This window comes from Cavia porcellus, unplaced genomic scaffold (genome assembly GCF_034190915.1).
Source record: "Cavia porcellus strain 051 isolate PalLab524CR breed Dunkin Hartley unplaced genomic scaffold, mCavPor4.1 scaffold_22, whole genome shotgun sequence".
NCBI classification, from domain to species: Eukaryota; Metazoa; Chordata; class Mammalia; order Rodentia; family Caviidae; genus Cavia; species Cavia porcellus.
Window position 1 is genome coordinate 16274766 of NW_026947505.1, and position 20478 is coordinate 16295243.

The following is a 20478-nucleotide window of genomic DNA, read 5'->3' on the forward strand; positions in this document are numbered from 1 at the left end:
GACATATATATATATATGCAATGCAACCAGGGATCGAACTCACAACCTTGCCCTTACCAGGCAAGCGCTTGAGCCACTCAGCTAAATCTCCAGCCACCAAATTTCAGACTTGACCACCATCATGGTCCTAAAATATCCCACCTACTGAACATGGCAAACTATTACTTTACCTGCTACTAAATTCTGTATATAAATGAGATTAGTCGATGGTATCTTCACTGTATCTATTTGGTATCAGGGCTATATTTGTTTTATAAAGTAAGCAATTTATAATATTTTTTCCATTGCAGATTTTTTTCTCTAGCATGGAATTAACTGATTCTTGAGAGTAGGAAGTGACACACCTATAAATCAAGCTAGGTTAACACCTGTGAGGAATTCTGATAGTTTGCTTACTCAATTTGTTTCATGTTCATGTGAATTTTTATAAAAATCCTTGCTCGGCTTTATTTTCTAACATTTTAATTACTCTAAAAATGTAAAGACAAACTATGCCCTTAAAACGTGTATTTTTTTTATGTTATTGGCACATGTCTGCAGTACAGCACGTTTCCATTCCTTGTGCAGAGTTGGTGCTGGACAGGACACATCTTCATTTTTCTACCCCTTTCTCTCCCCTCCCATCACCCTCCCTCCATCTCTGGATCACATTTCCATTTGAGAAAACTCTGTCTCCCTGCTTTTTATTATCTATCTTTCATTTTGCTCTTTATTTATAATTTGAGTGTCTCATATAGGAGAAACCATGTCATTTTTAAGTTTGTATGAGTTTTATAGTATACTGTACAATGAAATTATACTTTGACCTAAAATATGGATCCAGGAAAGAAGAAATCAAAGGAATACTTAGAATTCTGCATTTCCTACTCTTCAAAATATTTTAAGGCTTTTTCATCTACCATCTGATGGTAGTTATTGATATTTTATTTATTTTAGAAAAAATAACTAGCAAGACTACTATTTCAAGTAACTGTGAGAATGTCTACTATAAAACCCAACACTGCACTGAGCTAGGATGATAAAAACAGCATGGCGACTGGGTATGCCAGGGCCAGGTTTCCTCTGGTACTCAGTAGTCACAGAGCACAAAGAAATTCTACATTGGTGTCAAGGCTTTTGAGTCTGTGCCAAGGTTTTTATATTAAAATACAGGGTAAGTGGTGTGCTTGGTGCTTGGTGATTTTTAATTTTACTAATTATTCAATCATCTTGATGTCCAGCTAAGGAGTCTATTGTCAAAATAGTCAGAAAGTTGTTAAGGAAAATGGAAATATCTAATGTTTTTATTGGTACACACATTGCAAATCACTCTGAGATGAGGGTCATTTGGACTCATTCTTTCCATTGTTGATTGCTAAATCATGAAAAGACAACTGATAACTGGATTGGACAGGTTAAGGGAGATTAAGTAAAAGAGATTATATTAATTGTGTCCCTGGTGGAGGATTTCATTTCTCATCCCTGCTCAAACTCTCAGAACCCAAACCTTAACCGTAATGGAAGGAGCTGGACAAGAGCATTAAAAATACATCTGGGAGAACCTTGAAGGTTCCCTGGGCCTAGCACAGGTCTTCTACGTCACTCAGCCATTGAGGAACTTGTTGCGCATTGTCTTGATAACTGACTTACTCCAAACAGCAAAAACTATATATACACATAGATGTCATCAAAGCCTTATGATCTGATTCAGAAGGTTCTTTCTGGAGAGAGAGAGAGAGAATTCTACCTTTCTAACATTTTTGTAATTCATGGTAATGGAAAACAAAAGTATTAATCCACTGAAGATGCTTTTATACCTTACAAAGTACCTTGGTTATTTTCTCTCATTATTGAGACAAAATATCTGATGCCCAAAGTGAAGTAAGGGGAGGTTTATTTTTTATAGTTTTGGGGGTTTCAGTCTATACTCAGCTGGCTCCAAGGTAGGATGGCATGGTGGGGCAGTCATTCATGGCCACCGCAAACAGCAAGAACAAAAAGAGCAAAAGAGCAAAGATGCACCTTCTTCCTTCCCTGTACGCCAGTTCCACCCCTAGTTGGGTGCAGCATTCACACTACCAATCCCAGCACCAGACAACAAACCAATCATCAACGCTAGACTCAGCTGTGTCCATAATTGCATGAGGTTTTGGGGGGCCATCCAAACACAAACCATAACACATGTATTTGGTTAACTCTGAGAATAGGATAAATTGAGATCAAAGTCACTTACCCGAGGATGTGATATAAACAAGCAGATTCTCCATCTCCCCACCAAACTTGCATCTGAAAAGAGCAGGAAATAGTATCCCTGAAAAAGAAAATGACACAGGTTGCATGAAAGACAATCATCAAGGAGCAGTAGAGATGATTGTAGAGAGGTGTATTTTGAAACAGCATACCTCTTTTAATCACAGATACATACCTGTACCTTTAGAATAGTTGTCCTCTTATCTAAATTTCAACAATCTTATTGGCTTGAATGCAGATTATCAGTAACTTCATCTTACCATGGAGCCTACCATAATCTCTCTGTCCCCATTGTGCTTGTTTCCAGACGAACAGAGATGAAATATGAACAACTAACAATCTGAAGATGTGCAAGGAAAGAGGCACAGAAGAAAAAAATTCCTAAGACAGAAGGAAAAATCACAGAATTTATTCATCCAGGATGAGTGGATATGCCTAGTAATTGGGTAGTGTGGTGGCCCAGGAATAGTTCTGTAACCATAGCATAATCGAAAGAGCATGAGGAGACTGATGTTGAGTGTCAGGGTTGCTGCTTACCCACTATGCATCCTTTGTGCCAGTTACCTAACCTCTCATGTCCTCAGGGCTTCTAAAATGTGTGGCAAAATTAAATTACTGTATTGTATAGGATATGTATGGAAAAGTCTTAAAATTCTGACAAGCACTGTATGTACTATATCACACCATACTCTACTTTCCTGTAGGGCATGGTAGGGTTGTCTTTCAAAGACTCTATGAGCTATGATTCAATGATTTCTAATCTTGATTAGAACTTGATTATTTTGTGAGACACAGAGATTAGTAAGGCACACTTTTGGTGTGGGGGCTTGACACTGGGGCCTGTAATTGGTCCTGCTGCCTCTTCTCAGGAGCCTCCTTGGTTTTGCTGCCTGACTGTCACGAGTTAGCAGCCTTTTCCCAGCATGCCCTTGTGCCATGATGTTTATGCCTCAGAGCCATGGACCACTGACTGAAACTTCTGAAATCCTGAGCAAAAATAAACTCTTCCTCCTTTAAGTCCTGTGTGTCAGGTATTTTGTTCCAACAATAGGAAGCTGATTAATACAGAATGTTGGTACAAGAAAGTGGATTTATTGTTTGTGACTGTACCTGATGATATGATTTAGAAGCTAGGGAAGTACTTTGGGGGTGGAATTTTAAAAATCCAGCCAGAAAAGGTATGGAATCCTCCAAGCAGAACTTGATGGGCAATTCTCATGTGAGTTCAGAAGACTAGAATCATGATATGAATGTAGACAGTAAAGTTATGCTTAGAAGGTTTCAGGTGTAATGATGACTCAAGAATAGGACTAGAAGTCATTTGTGTTACATTTGGGAACACTTGTCTACATTTTGTCCATGCCCTAATACTTGGTGTGAGACTGAGTTTACTTTTTTTTTTTAGCCAGGCATTGAACTTATAATCACGTGCTTGCCAGGCAGGTGCTTATGCTGCTGAGCTAAATCCCCAGCCTGAGACTGAGTTTAAAGGCAACAGAGTAATCGATCTGGTAGAGGAAATTTCAAGGGAGCCCAAAATTCAAGCTGTGGAGTGGATGTTGCTGGGGATCATAGACTTGAAAGTCATTTCAAGTGGAGAGCCTAATGGAATTAATGTGAAGCAGGTTTTGAAGCTCTGAATTTTAAGAGGTGTCCTGGGTTTGTCCACTTATCAGGTCTATAGACTACCCTTCAAAAACGTAAGACAACAACAACAAAAAGTAAGGCGACAAAAAGTAAAATAATTGTTATCAACTTCTTTTCCAGTGAGTATAACCAGAGCCCATCAGTTCAACCGTCGCCAGCTGTGGCCCTAATTATTGGAGTTGTTTTATGAAAAGGAAGAATAAATATATGTTTTGGCAATTAATATAATAGGAACGCCAATAAACCTGAAATAGCTGATCTCAAGTACACATCACTACTTCATTCACCCTTTTTATATCTTGAATCATTTCTATGGTGCATTAATTTTAAACCGGAAAAATCTTACAAAGTTTAATTTTGAGATATCATCACCTTCACTATAAAATAATTCCATCATGCAGGCATGCTTCCAAAATCTCAAATATAATGAGAGGACAAGTAAAAAAAAATCATAATACACATGTGGCACAAACTCCGGGGCCCATGAGGTCAATGCTGCAAATTCAGTTCAGTGGAATGAAAGAATGAACCATCTCAAAGGAACCCCCATCCCCAACCTGAGAGCAAACTGGACCTCAAAGGATGCATTGAACTCATAGGTTAACTTGGGGAGAACTGATTACTAAGTGAACATTACTAAGCCTTCCAATTAAAAAAATTGGAATAGCTCTGTAGGTGGTCAAATCTTTAATTCCTCTTTGTAAGGTTTTATAATGTCCACTATATCAATCTTATATATTTTCCTTTTTTATTAGTACATGCTTCCAGTATATAATGGATATATCCATTGTATGCAGCTCGTACATGTATAGAGAATTTTTTTTTTTTGGTCTTTTTGAGACAGAGTCTTGCTATGTAGTACAGGCTGGCCTTGAGCTTAATTTGTAATCCAGGCTGGTCTTGAACTCACAATGATCCTCTTGCCTCAGCCTCCCGAGTGCTGGGATTATAGGCGTGTGCCACTAGGCCTGGCTCTCTTTTAATTTTTTTTTACATTCTTTTTCTCTTGTCTCCTAACATCTCTTGGTCCTTTTTCTATTTGAAAACTCTCTACTATATTCTATATTTTTTCTAAGCTTTTTATGTTTTTAGACACTACTGTACTTGGGATTTAAAAAATTTAATACCCAGTTGTCATTGTTAATATGTTAAAGATAGGAGTAAATTTTATGTATTGATCCTGTGTGTATCCCATAAAGTTGCTAAACTCTTAGTTCTACCAGCTTTTAATAGTCTCTAAGGACTTCTATGTATAAATCATGTCATCTGGGAACAAAGCCCAATTTATTTATTCCTTTCCCACTTGTGTTCCTTTTATTATTTTTTCTTGTCTTCATGCATTGGCTAGAACCCACAGTGAAACCTAAATAGAAATTATGAGAGGGAGCATCCTTACTTCTGATCCTATGGGAAAAGTACTCAGTCGTCCACCATTAACTAATGATGCTACTGATAGGATTTTAATAATTATTCTTAATCAGCAAGTTCCTTTCTTTTCCTATTTTAATAAGAGTTTTTATTTATAATGAAAGACTGTTGAATTGTATCAAGTGCTTGCCCTCTGTCTTTTGGTTTTTTCATATGGTTTTCTCTTTATTACTGTAGTAAATTACATAGATTTTTCAAATATTTAGTCAACTTTTCAATATCAATATAAACCATACTTTCTCATAATTGGTACAAATACACACATAGTGCTAGATTTTATTTACTAAGTTTTATTACTTATTTTTCATCTGCGCATGAATGACTCATTATTCAGTGACACATGAGTTATCTTTAGATTTTTCCTTTTGCATTGTTGTAATTTTGGTGTCAGGTTATGCTTGCTTCATAAGATGAACTGAAAACAATAATATCTCCCTTCTAGTATCTGAAATAGTTTGTGAAAGATTGATATGATGTTTTTAAAAAATTGAATTCAATAGTAAAATACTTTGAGCCTATGGTTTTCTTTGTAGGAAGGATTTTCATTATGAATTTAATTTCAATAATAAACATAGCACTATTTTCATTTTTTCCCTTAAGTCGGTGGAGATAACAGGTTTCAAAGAATTTGTCCATTTTGTCTAAGTTTTTAATTTATTTGCATACTTTTTAAATTTCCCTTTTTTCTTTTAAATGGCTGTAAGACCTATAGAAATCGTTCTTCATTAACTCCCAATATTAGTAAATTTGCATCTTTTTTCTATTTTTTGGTTAGTCTGGTAAATATTTTATCAACTTAATTGATTTTTTCATGGAATGAGTGTCTGTTTCTTTGTAAAAATTTCTCACTTGTGTGTCCATTTTTTAATTCATTTATTTCTTTTCTTATCCTCATTATTTCCTCTTAGTTTGGGTTTGATTTCTTCTCCCTCTGGCTTTTCAGACAGCTTAGATCACTGTATCACGACTTCTTTCCTTTACTACACTGTCAAAAGCTATGTTACTCTCTAATCACTACTTGAGTATTCGTAAATTTCAGAATGCTTCATTTTTGTTTTTAATAATTTATAATTGCCCTTGTGGCTGTTCCTTTGACAAGTGGATTATTGGTAAATTTGTTGTTTAATTTCTAATTATTTAGGCATCAGATATCTTTCTTTTATTTCTTTCCAATATAATTCCTCTCTGGTTAGACAACGTGATCTGCATTACAGAGTGTTTTTTTAGTTTCTTAAGATGTATTCTGTGGCCTGGATACGGTTAATTTTGGTGAACCTTTTCTGCACATCTGAAAAGAATGTGCCGCACTGATCTTGGGTGGAATGCTCTCTAAACATCGGTCAAGTTAGCTGACAGTGTTCCTCGGTTCTGTCCATTTTTGCTTCATAGATCTTTAAGCTGAGTTATTGGACTCATTCATATTTAATGTTTTATCTCCTGGGTGAATTTTTCCCTTTATCTTTATGAAATGACCCACTTTATCCCTGAAAAGTCTACTTTGCTCAATATTATTGTACTTGAGCTAACTCTCTTACACATGGTGTCCTCGTGGCATATATTTCTCAGCCTTTTATTTCAAATGTATGTCTTTATAATGAAAGTGGCTTGCTGTTCCCAGCATAAAATGGAATCTTATTTTTTGAATAATACTTTTTTGATTGAAAAAAATGTTGCTTTCCCATGGTTTTATTGTTTTATGTTCTTTACCTACTTCTGTATGAGTTTGTGTTTGAGTTCATATCATTTTTGTCCTACATAAAGAATTTTCTTCAACATTTCTTGAAATGTAGGTCCAAGGATAACTGATTTTCTCATGTCTTGTTTCTAACTAGAGTGCTGTGGAGGGTTAATTTTTGAAGAGTATCTTTCCAGGTCATAGAATTCCATATTGACATTTTTTTTTCATTGCTTTAATGGTGATTTGTATGGCTTTCAATCAGTGTTTTTCCTATCTTGTGTAACTGATTTTTAGAAATCTGATTGTGCTTTGTTGCGAGCCTGGATGTGCACAGTGCAGACTTATGGATGTTTGTTCTTGTTATGTTTTGTTGAGCTTCTTAAATTGGGATTTTTTGCCTTCATAAAATTTGGAAAATGTTTCAGATATTATTTCTCTCATTTTTTCTCTGCCTTTCACCATACCACAGTGTCCTCTGGTTACAAGCATGTCCGATTCTTTTTTACTGTTCATTAGATCATTAAGTCTCTGAGTTTTTCCAATTATTTTTGATAGATTCTACTTCTATCTTCAATTCCATTAATTTTTTTCTTCTGCAGTACCTAAGCTGGTGTTAATCCTATCCAGTGAAAACTGTGCAGTAGGTCTTGGATTATTCCTGAAAGGTCCATTTTTGTCTTCTTTTTCTCTCATTATGTTTATGTTTTCCTTTAAACACTGTATAGTTATAATTCACATCCTGAAAAGTCTTGTATAATAATTTTATCATCTCTGTTATTTTCCAGTTTACTTTCATAGGTAATTTTTGCCCTTGGTATGGGTCACAGTTCATGCGTCTAAGTAACCCTAGTAATTTTTTACTAAACGCTGAATTCTGTGATTTTTAGGTTGTTGAGTATGGGAGTTTTGCTTCTTTCTTTTAATGAGAAGGTCTTTGTTTTAGAAAATAGTAGGCCGGTTTGATAATCAGCATTCTCTTTTTAGTCTTTGCTAGAATGAGTCCAGTGTTATGTTCATCCCAGAGCCAGTTCTGATTTCCTCAGTTCTCATTATCCGCTGGGATCTCCACTTTTCCCAGCCCAGTTACGTTTCCCTGTCTCTTGTGAGCTCTGCAAATTGTTCTGTTTAGAACACTCTAGGCTTTCTTTGCCTTGTGGAATTTCACTCTGCATTTGTGTTGCTTGAGACTTAGCAAAGAGCAAAGAGGAGCCCTGTACAGATCCGTGGAACTCCCACATTTCCAGAACTCTGTCCCACAACGTTCAGCAATCCTGGCTTCCATGATTCCAACTTCTTTCAATACTTTTTGGATGCCATCCCTATCTGGAATTTGACTTTGAGCTGAAAGCTAAGATACTTAGGCTTTTTGTGTCCTCCTTTCAAAAAAGAAAAGTTTATGCTGCCTGTTGGTCAATGGTTGAACACAGTTGTGTTACACATTGTGCCCAGATTTCTATTATGGCAAAAGGTTTCATTTGCTTATTGCTATTTCAACCCTACTAAAGGTGGAAGTTCAGAATAGATTCCCGGGAGTGGCACTGGGAGAAGAGGCAGGATGCTTAGAAGTTCAGATTGCAAAGAATCCCATGTTACTGGGGAAAGAGCAGTGTACTCCATTTAGGAGAGGCACAGTCGTGGCTAAAGGGTGACAATACTCCTCACCACTTTGGTGGTTTTCTGCCTTTGGTATGGCACCAATCATGCCACCCTGCTCAGGGCGGAATTCTTCCAGAACTAAACAGGGCAAGCATATTTGAGAGTATTAAGCCTTCAGAATTAGATGTTGGTAAGTTGTCCAGAATAAGAAAGGTAATAAACAGCAACTGTAAAGCAAAATACTACATGAGCTCTGTCACAAACGTTGGCCTCATGGACCAGGGAGGGAAAACCTGGCTGATAACTCCCTCTCTATGCCAGAGGAGACCCCAAACTTCCGTTTCCAAAGCCATCATGTATTACTTGTTAGCTCTAGAAACAATGGTAAAATGATAATTCCCAATACATAAGCATTTATTGGAACATATTTTTATTGAACTCCTTTCTGGACAAAAAATCAAATGTGTCCATCCCTGAAGTCCTACAGCTGCATTAAAGCAATGGTAATAGGCACGTGTTCAGGGAGTAATGAGAGCCCAAGGAGGAAGCCTTTCCTGCTGCTTGATGGCAGCAAAATCTATGCAGTTCAAGAAGAGACATTTCATCCTAATATTCCCCTTCAGGGGAGGGTTACCCGGCCAGAGGAAGTATAGTTAACTGTGGGTCCAATGAGTTATGGACAATGATCTACTCATTTTTTCAGTCTTAATGCAGTATTTCATCTTTCTCCAGGGGAAGAGACCAATCGCTGAACAGTTTTCTAGTATGCTCAGCACAATGGTAATATAAATAGCTGTCAGGGCTCGGGTTGGTGGTTGGACTACTCTGCTGTCTGAAAGCAAGTTTTTCATAATTCCCAAGTATGAAGTTGCTATCAGCAAACAGAGGACATGGTCAACCTCAAAGGAAATTTAATAAGAAATTAAAACTGAAATCAAATCCATCTATAACTGTAACACATTTTAAGGAAAACTCCAGGAAGTACAGAATTGAGCCCACTGGCAAACTTGATCAATTCAAATGGCCTGATAATAAGCATTTGACTTCGTCAAGTCAGTTTTCACATAGCTATTATCTAGGCTCCATGGTCCATCTTGCACATCCCACAGGACATTTTTGTCCTTATGGAAGCATTCATTAAAAGCATAAGAGAAAACCAATTTGCAGTGTACACTGTTCGCCAGCCTTCCTATTTCAAATTGCAAAACTTTCTCCCACCCCTACATGACATATGTGTGTGTGTGTGTGTGTGTGTGTAGATAGCTGGAAATGGAGGCTGCTGCTTTTATTTACTCAGCAGGTATTGATCTCACTATTTACTAATATGTTAACCTCAGTAGTAATGCCAGGGTACAATATTAATTCCTTACCACATAATGCTTTCCAGCATACAAAAGAGCAGGACTTATCAGCCAAAGAAATGCATCCATTGTCGTGGAAGCCAGAAATGTCCCTTGGGCAGTAAGATGCGAGGCACGCTTTTTCTTGCTCTGTGTAGATTTCCAGCTTGATTTTGTGGAATGGGAAATGGTGCTGGGCAGCATAGCCCTGCTGAATAAAGCCAGGACAGCCAGGAAGGTCAGCACTTTTCCAGGGAACAGGAAAATGTGCTGCTAGGGATTATCTTGCTGGCAATAGAATCACCTCAGTGCCCAACCAACAACAAATTTAATTAAAAAGCAAATAATTATATTTTCATATGCAAAGGCTAAGGAAAGCCTGTGGGGAGGTGACTTTGCCTGTAGCAGGCCTCCAGAGGATGTATATTTGAACATGCCCAAAATAGAAAGGGCAGGTTGGACTGCGCATGCTTTAAATAGATGAAGCCCTTGTTGCATACGAGTTTCAATAGCGCCTTATTTACTTCTCCACTGCTGTAGGATGTGAAGATGTAGTCTGTGCACGTTCTGCTATCACTGTCTTTCCTGCTCTCTTATCTCATACTCAACAGCAGCACAACAAAAAGACAATTATTTACGTATTACGCCAAGTGAAAAAACTCAGTTTCAAGTAAGTACGAAGTACGTATCTTCCTTAAAGGCAAAAATGAAAGAACCTCTGTTCTTAGACAAATGGTTATCTAGGGTTGGGGGAGGAAGATCTGAAGACACAGGGAAGTTTGAAAGTGTTTTGAGGGTGATTAAAATTGTTCCATCCCTTTTCTGGGAGGGTGATTATAAGAACACAGATTATGTGTACAGATTCATAGAACTGCGCATGCCCCCAACTGATGTTTACTATATAGACCGTGTAAAGGTTGATTTTATAAGCATTTGAGTCCTTACTTTGAATTTTGGAATTTTATTAGCTGAGCTCAGCAACCACTCCCATAGACTCCTGTTTCAGAGTCCAACCGTGTGGCCCTGAAATGGAAAGTTACAGAAAATGCAAAACAAGACACCCTGTTGGAGACAATTTAGCTAGAATCTTACATTAATTTTGGTTGACACCTGTATCCTGCTTCTTTGTTGAGCAGATTAATTTTTCTCTTTTGTGGGTACAGCTCATTGTGCTTTTCTCACGGGACTTGTACCCTGAGTAATTTTCCATTCTTCTGGGTCAAATACAGGGCATGAGTCAACTACAGGGCACAAGATGGCATCAGTTATGCCAAGCTACAACACTGAGAAATATCCATGTTTCCCATTTTCTTGGCTTCCATTTCAGCTCTCTAGTTATGAGACCACTATTTTTAAACACATATCTACAATGATACATAAAGAGTAAGATGTTTTCCTCTTATATCAAAAAGGTATGACTAAATGTTAATTCTTTCCTCCTTCATTCATTTTTAAAAAGAATAATTAGAAATTGGGAGAAAATATAATTATCTGCTTATTCTTTTTTTTTTTTTTTTTTTTTTTGAGACAGGGTCTTGCTAGGCAGTTAAGTCTAGCCTTGAACTCATGACGATCAATCCTCCTGCCTCGGCCTTCTGAGTGCTAGGATTACAAGCATGTGCCACCACACCCAGCACTTACTCATGCTTGTCTCTTAACAGCACAAATAATACCATGACAAAAAGAGTCTGATGTCCTCTATAATGAATGTGATCACTGTGTGTACCTAAAATGTACCAATAAACTTAGTTTAAAAAAATAGTCTAATGCAAATGTGTGTGGATGGTTTGTTTCCTCATTCTTTTAGGAGTCCTTTCCTTTTGATGTTTTCGAGTTACTAATGAACCCTAGGACAGTATTTTATTTTGGTCTTGCACGATTGCCAGATTGTTGCCTCCAAATCCAGAGTTCAGAGAGAAAAGACTTCCCATTTCATTTTTTGTAGGTCCAGACATCTGCAGCTCTTTCTAAGGCCTCTAACTGAAAATCCTTCCTGGAAAGGCAGTTTTTGCTGAGCCATTTTTCTGGGGTCAGGATCTGACCTGTGGTTCATTTGCCACCCCCCTCCCCACTCTCTCCCTTCTCGCCTTACCTGCCAAGCCACAACCGGAGATCAGCAGCCTTGCCGGCCCCCTCATCAGCTCCCCAAGGCAAGTCCAGAAGCAACAGTCAGCCGACCATGAAACTGTAAAAGAAACCTTCCCTCTTTTAAGTGGATTGTCTTAGGTATTTTGTCACAGCAACAGAAAGCTGACTCACACAAGGAGGATCTACATTATTTCTTCCTTAAATCTTGCAAACCTTGTGCTAATAGCAAGCCTTTAACATGAAGCATGTGAGAAAAAACTATGCTCTCAAGAAGTGTCTCAGGATTTCTTACCAAGGATTTCTGGACATTTGGCATTACTACCTTGTATTGAGTGTGCCCTGCAAAGCTTTCCATGCTCATAGGTGGGGCTTTTCTTCAGAGTGGCTGAAGGGCATGTGATGCTGGACCAAAAAGTGGGTACTAAATTAGATCACTGATTGGAATTAGCATAGTTCTGGGTGGCACCTCCCAAAAGGCTAACATCCTGGATGGGACGAAAGGGAAGGGCAAGTTGCTGCCGGTCTGCTCGCTGCCTTCTGCCGGCCACACCATGGACTGTTTCTCCTCTGTGATGCTGTGCTACCTTAACGCCAGCCAGGTGGACTGAAACCTCTACAAAGTGTGAGCTGAAATAAGTCTTTCCTCCTTTAACTTTGGATGTGGGGTATTTTGTTTTAGTAACAAGAAAAATAACTAAGACATGTTCTATTTTATCATTGTTTTTACTTTCTTGCTGTATAGTCATGGGACATGACCTGGTAGTCAAAGGGAAAGGTATCAGTGGTGATCATATCGTTATGTATGATTTTTGCTGATTCAGCCTTTTATCTGGGAGCCATTGTTTCTTCCCCCATTGAGGTTGATCAGGATTGATTGAGAAGTTGGCACTCAGTGCTCAGAAAGACTCACCTGGCAGTGGGGACCCAGGTAGTCATCTACCATGTCAAGCTGTAACAAGCCCCCTGTGATGTCTGTTCTTATCACTGACCACAAAGACAGCAGTGAGGTCACGTCTATCCTGGGGCAACACTTCTCTGGCACTTACCCCAGAAATGAAGCAAAGGTTCTCTCCACTCTGATCCCCCAAACTTCAAGGAGAAGGGGGGCTGTCTTAGTTATTTTTTAATTGTCGCTGAGACAAAATACCTGAAGCCCAAAGTTGGGAAAGGAAAGGTTTATTTCTTACAGTTTTTGGAGGTTTAAGTCCACACTCAGTTGGCTCCAAGGCAGGTGGGCATGGCTGGGCTGTACTTCATGATGGCCACCAGCAGCAAGCAGGAACCAGCAAAGAGTAAGACACACCTTCTTCCTGCCATTACACCACATCCTGGCTCCACCCCTATGTGGGTGGAGCACTGACACCATCAATCCAAGCACTAGACAATGAACCAATCACAAATACACAATGCAAACTCATGAGGCCTGAGGGACACAGTCATAAACCATAACAGGGGGATGACAGGGAAAAGCATCACCCCCATCTAACTTCCCAGAGAAAATCAGAAGATGCATGAGGGTGGGGGGCACAGGTCTCCTAATTCCATACCATCCAGCTTCCAGGTCCTCCCTGGAACCCATCTCCCCTAGGATAGAGGCTTTTATGTGGCCTGGACAGAGACAATGGGAGCCTATTTCAGTCAAGTCATCTTGCTATGACCAGTTTGTTGAACAAACAGGTCTTACGACGTTATCCAAACACAGCTTTGTTTTTATTTCTTCTGTCCCTTTCAAGCTTTATTCTGGGTTGGCAGTCTTCACCAGGATAAAAATTCTGGTAGCCCTTTGGATCTTTTGTTTTCTCCTTTGCATTATATATGTACCTACAATCACTATAGTCACATATTCTATCATCTTTGGTGTCCAGAACATGCAGTCCCATGATAGAGAAGACTCCACCCGACCCAGTGCTCAGTACCCTCCCCTGCCTGCTAGAGAAGGTGAGTGTAGCCTTTCAGCCCTGCTCTCCCCCGCTTACCTCCTCCACACCTCTCTGCCTGAGCATCTTCCTGGGCCCAGCTTCCCTGAAATACTCAGGCACAAAGAGAACACAAGGCGACCTTGATTGAGTAGTTTGCTGTTCTCGGGCTGACTTGTTTCCCGCTGGAATTCCACAGTGAGAAAACAAGGGATTGATGTCCTCCTTCCATTGTCTCTTCTTTGGCTCCCAAAATCTCCACCCTTGACCCTAGAGCTGCAGCTCTGCTCCAAGTGGTCCTATTCGCCTTCCCAAGTCTTCGTATCTCTTTTGACTGAGCCCATTCAGCCTTTGTCACCCATGCAAGCCTAGTGGGGGACAATGTTCACCCAAGCTACAGAAGGATGTCCCACACTGCCGCATCCACCCAGGGCCAAATCTGCACTTACTGTCCCTCTAGACTTGCCAAGTGTGTGTGTCCACCGTGAGGTCTGCTTTGGCTGTTTACAAGGCCACAGACATGAGTCATCTGGGTTCCAACCACTGGAAATGGAACCTGAGATTCCTCACAGATGTCCCTACCCAGGCAAAGAGGAGAGGAGCAGGGTCAAACAAAGCTGGTCAAAGAGAGAAACAGATGATGGGGATCAGAACATACAATCCCCAAACATGGCATCTTGGCATTTGACAAAACCACTGAAGCAGGAAGACTGTCTGATCTTCTCCCGTGCTTTGTCCCAGAAGCAGACCACAAAAGAATACTCTGATATTCCTCCAAAGTACGTCCTGATATCCTCACTCAAGAGATACCCTGCCACAGCCAGAGGAGAGGAAAAGCCTAGTCTCCAAGGCTTAGGGACACAAAGGAGAATCTCAACAAACAGGTCCTGCTAAGTCCCTCAGTTTACTGCAATTGGAAAATATTCTCCTGTGTCCAGTCATACTTCTCTGCTTATCTTTCAAACTTAGCATAAAAGCCTCCAAGTTCCCCTAGCATCTCGCATTTTTATTTCTGAAGCCTCCTGCTGAACTTCAGCCTGAGCCTTAGAGCCCCAGCTTTTGCTAGGCATTTCCACATGGGGCTGACAAACGTAAATGTGTATCTGTTGCAGCTAGCAGCCTCCTTTAGGGCTGCAAACCCTCCCAGGAATGGGACATCAGAAGCATGAGCCCTCTGTCTCCAAGGTTCAGCGGGAGGACAGAAGCCCAACTTAGATAAATGCCCCCAACAAACACAGCTGCTCTTGTCTCATGCATGCTAATAAGTCCTCTGTTCTCTTGATTTCTCCAATTTTACTGGGCTCCCATCCTTCCTGTCCTGTAAAATGCTCAAATTAGAATGGAATTAAGCTCTTATCCTACTGCTAGGCAATTTAAAATAAACTCATTTCCAATAGTTGTGTAACATGTTTTAGAGCATTTCCTGGAAGGCACTTTCAAGTTTGAAAGGATGACCTCCCACGCTGGATGGAACCAAAAAATCTCAGTCCAGCAGAACCTTAGAATCAGGACCGGGAGCTATACCAGCTAAAATCAAATAGCCAAGACCATGAACTGTAACATTGGACTAGAATACCCAAAACCTTGGAAGACACCCTGCGTCTGATCAAGACCCAAGATACTGTCAGACCCATCAACTCCCCCCAAAGCCCTTTAAAACCCACATCCCTGGCCAGCTGGACAGATGGATATGAGCTCACTTCCTGTCTCCTGTTAGTTAACCTTCAATAAAGCTTTCTCTTTTGGAAAATCTGGTACCTTAGCATTGTTCCTATGCACCTAAGACAATGGGCTCTTGCTTGGTGTCTTGTAAATTTATCTTCAATGACTTTGCATGCTTTCTCTTGTTTCTATCTCTTTGGTGCCCGGGCCCTGAACCTAGTGATGGGAAAGCAAGATTTCTTTTCTGTTCCCCTGAACAGTTTTTTTTTTGCAGTAATGGTCACAGTAGCAGAAAGGGCCGAAGGAGAGGGAAAAATTACCAGAAGCAGTTAAGAGGGTTTTCCAAAGCAGATAAGCCATCTCTGTGCTTTGAGACTGGCCTTTGAGACATTAGGCTTCTACACTGTCAAAAAGAGCGGGAGAAAGAAGTCCTACCTTTCCTGATGATTCTATGTCAGAAGAATGGCATTCAAATCTTGGGGAAGACAGCCCTGAGTTGTAGGGGTACCTATACTGCTAAAGGGGCAGGGGAAGCATTTACAATGCTCTGAGCAAATGCTCTAAGAGAGGGAGGTCAGAGGGCCGTGATCCCGTGTTGGCTGGAACTGGGAGTGAAAACAGTGTCATTATTTTACTTAAACCTCGTAACCACCTGAGGAAATAAGCTCAAAGAGGTTAAAGACCTCTGCAAAGCCACGAGTGGCAGAACCGGGATTTGACTTCAGAACTTAAAACTTGGAACAGCTAAATATCTGATGATTGCAATGGTCAGGCGTTAGCAACACTTTTGTTGGCTTGACAGTTAATAAACTGGCATGGTTGCTGAAAAAAAAAAAACGTATTTTGTGTGTGCTTGTAAATAGGTTATTTAAAAGTGAAAATATTAAATTATATAATGCTAGATTTATGTAGTAAAAAAAATGGTACAAACACCCTAAACGTTATAGCCTTTTCCTAAAGCACGCTGCACAAGTCTGCTAGTGTGTTTAGGTTTGCCTTACAGGCCTACCACTGGCCAGAATAACGCTGCACAAAAACCAACCTCCACTGCATGTGGCAAGGCTGGACTCCTTGCCGCAGGCTTGGGTTCGATTTGCTCCCGTCTGTCTCCTATTTCCAAGTCTTTCCTGGCTTCTCCCCCACTAACATCCCGTAGGTTGTAGCAAGTCACATGGTCAAGCTCAGCCTCAGAGGGACAGAGAAATCTATTCTACCTGTGGTGGCAGGAACTGTGAGGTCCCTTGTGAAAGGCACTCACAGGCAAGTCACCTGGAAAAGGACACTGGGAAGATAAAGAATTGGGAGCAATAATCATTCGACTCAGGCCAAACATCTTTAATTATATTGTTTCCTTCTGGTTTGGTTTGATTCACTCATTGATTTTCTTAAAAAAATACTTCATTGGGAAAGAAACCATAGATTTTTTAGCATGGGCATGAAAGAAATTCTGAGAGCACTAAAAATGAGTAATTTCTCCTTAAAAACAAAGCCAAACCCCTCCATGATCCACGCTGAACATGAAGTCTCATCCTCTCTTTTTTATTCCAATCCTTTAAAAAAAAAAAAAAAATGTGCCCCGGCTGCTTCTTAGGGCTCAGTCTCTCCACAGTGCTCACCAGGATGGACGGACGGGAGGCTCATGGTTTCCCTCTTTCTTCCTGGAGTTCAGTGACAAAAAGGGTGAATTTCTGGCTCTACCTGGAGAAGCCCAGCTCACAAGGTAGGAAGCTGAGTAAACATAGGAAAAGTGTTCCAAAGATGGGGGACCAGTCACAGAGCACAAATGCATGCTAAGCTCTCAAAAGCCCTGGGTGCTAAAAATATTTCCCACATGCATTGTCAAAACCAGCTTCCAAATCCACCTTTCTGGATCTTAGAAGGAAATACTTTGTTTCCCTCTCCCCCACCACTGTTGCATATTCATGCTATGTTTTTTTCTTCCACAACTACTGTATCAGCTCCTCTCTGGACTGGTGTCTAAGGATCACTTTTCTTTCTTTCCTCTGCACTGTGGTGTCTGTCCAGCTGCAATGATTCTCATTTCTTTGTCCCCCTCACCACTCACAACTTTATATATTATCCCACATGTGTACACTCAAAAGGTTTTGTGAAACTATGGGTAAAAAAAAATGTATGTGGTTGGAAAAAAAGAATCAAAGAAACGACAGAGCCCTTTGGTTAGGGCTCTGGTGAATTCTGCAGGAAGCATAGGGAATAATTTGCAGCACTGTACCAATTTGTAAAATGGTCAGGAAAGAACAAGAACTGCATATGCCATACAGCTGCCTAAGTTCAGTAAGCAGGACTGTCACTTTCATTTTATCAGGTAAAACAGAGGGCAGTGTCGCATGATAGCTTTTTGGAAATAATCTGAATCATTAAAGAGAAAGTAACAGGTTAACCGGAATCAATGAATTAGTTTCTCGGTTTTATTGCTATCTTTGCTGTTCTGTCTTAATAGAATGTGACAATTTTCCACTAAGTGCTGAATGAAGGCATATGTACAGAAATGCAGTTTTCATTCTGAAATCATCCCAAATTATCTGAAGTTACCAGTTATAACTATAGGTATAAGTAGTGGCTCTCAGAATATGGCACTGTGGATGACAATAGTGCCCGTCTTTAGAAGCTCTCCTGTGACCTGATAAATGAGTCTTCTTATCCCCAGTACTCTCAGCCGGGAAAGAATCTATTTTAAATGCACTGACTGTGAGCGAATTGCTCTAATACCCATTCTTACTGTGTATTAAATCATCTGGGGGTTTGTCTGCTTAGCATGTGTGCTGCTACAAAACATGTTGGGACCTGGAAAGTAATTTTCTTGTTTTATTTTAAGCAAGTTGCACTTTTTATTTCTTTATTTTATTTTAATTTTTGGTACCAGCAGTTGAACTCAGGACTGCATGCTTGCAAGGTAGGCACTTATGCCGCTGAGCTAAATCCCCGGCCCTGCACTTTTTATTTCTTAGAGGAATTGTATCTACTTGGGAAAGTTGGAAATCAAGAATGCATCCACAATTTGTTTAAAGATAAAGTTATTGTAGGAGGTATTTGAAAGTGTTAAAAAGAGCAGATGACAATTGGTTAACTATTCATCAGTTGGGAGACACCACAGATTTACTGTCTTCGACTGTAGAATGAAGCACACTTGTAATTTGTTACATAGCGTGGTAGCTGTGTGAAGCATCTGGGTTGAGTGTACAGACATACTGCAGCGGTCACAGTCTTTTTTTGTCTTTTTCCTTTTTATCGGTACCGGGGATCGAACTCACAACCACCTGCTTGCAAGGCAGGTGCTTATGACGCTGAGCTAAATCCCCAGCCCCCGGTCACAGTCTTGAGATGAAGTCAGGTTGCTGTCATTGCTACCTTATGGAATGCCTAGGAGGTTACCCACTTAGGGTTTTGCAGTAAATAATCTGAATCTTTAATATCTATCTATCTAATAAACACTGAGTACCTCAAATCCAAAAATCCAAAATCTGAAATTCTTCAAAATCTGAAACTTTTTATTTGACACCAAAAGTTGAAAATTCACACTTGACCTCATTTGACAGGTTATGTACAAAACACAGGTGCACTAAAACATTCTATAAAATTACCTGCATGCTATGTGTTTAAAATGTGTAGGAAACAAATAAATTGCATGTTTGAACATGGATCTTCTATTCAAGCTCTCCAATATTCCAGAACCTAAAAACATCTGGAATCTGAAACCCTTCTGATCCCTAGTATTACAGATGAGGATTCCCAATCTCTGGGACAACAGTCCATGCTAAGAACAGGGCTGATGCAAGCTAAGATTCTATGAGTAGGACTGTCTTTGTAAGTTTTCTCATTGGTGAGACAAAATACCCAATAACTAAAGTAAAAAGAGGGAAGGTTTATTTAGCTCACAGTTTGTTGAGGTTTCAGTCCATGATTGGCGGGCTCTAGGACAAGATGGTGCAGCAGACGGGCATGCTGAGAAATAGTCCTCCACCGTGGACAGATGGGACAGTGAGGCCCTAATGGGAAGGCCTCTCACTGTGCCAGCCAGGTGACATGAGGCAGAGTGACAGGTATTGTGCACAGCCCTGGAGAGTCCCACTCTAGACTCCTTGAAATGACCTGACCAAACTATTCCCAAGTACAACTGGGAAGTGAGGCTCAGAAATCTGAACTGGTTTACTCAAAATCATAGGTCAATGGTGGACCCAGATCTAGAAGCTGGGACCAGCCTAAGACAGCGCTGACATCATGTCAGATAAAACTGTTATAGGTGACGTCACGTCTGTGTCAACTCAGAACAATATGGTCTGCATGCACAACCCAAAGAGCAATTATTCTGTCATTCTGAGGAGTGGGGATAAAGTCATTTGGAAAATTTCAGATTCCACATTTAGATTTAATGTCTTGTAAGATCTTATAATTGGAAAACGCAGGAAATTTATTTTATCCCTACCATTGTCTTTGTAAACCTGTTTCAATGGAGATGTCATTGATAAGGATCAGAATCCTTAATCCAGAAACTGAATGTCTGGGCTTTTGTGTTCCAGTTCTATCATACCAGCTGACATTCTTATCTAGAGTCACAGAAACTCGGGGCTTCAAGGAAGCCAGTTTCATCACCCTCAATTTGTGAAATACGATGTACAGATGTACATGGTGGAGACAGGAAGTGCTGTGTGGGGAAAGTATCAGCTTTGAAGCACAGCAAGTCTGGGTTTAAATTTAGCCCTATCTTTTATTAGTTTTATGACCATGGGCCATTTAACCATAAAGGGTTCCAGTTTCTGAATCTGTAAAAGTACTAATTACTTCCTAACAGGATCACTCAAGGGGAGAAATCTAACCTCGAGCTGTGCCAAGATCACCTGGTACACAGCCTGGGCTTAGCAAGAGCTTAACAGTG

At 40.0% G+C, this 20478-nt stretch overlaps 1 long non-coding RNA gene across 1 annotated transcript; it reads left to right on the forward strand.

The window, feature by feature from the left end:
* Nucleotides 1–10408: 10408 nt before the first annotated feature.
* On the forward strand, nucleotides 10409–11681 carry LOC134472236 (uncharacterized). The gene is made up of 3 exons (XR_010042130.1): nucleotides 10409–10588; nucleotides 11246–11330; nucleotides 11450–11681. It is a non-coding gene; the product is annotated as an uncharacterized LOC134472236 (long non-coding RNA).
* The last annotated feature ends 8797 nt before the right edge of the window (nucleotides 11682–20478 follow it).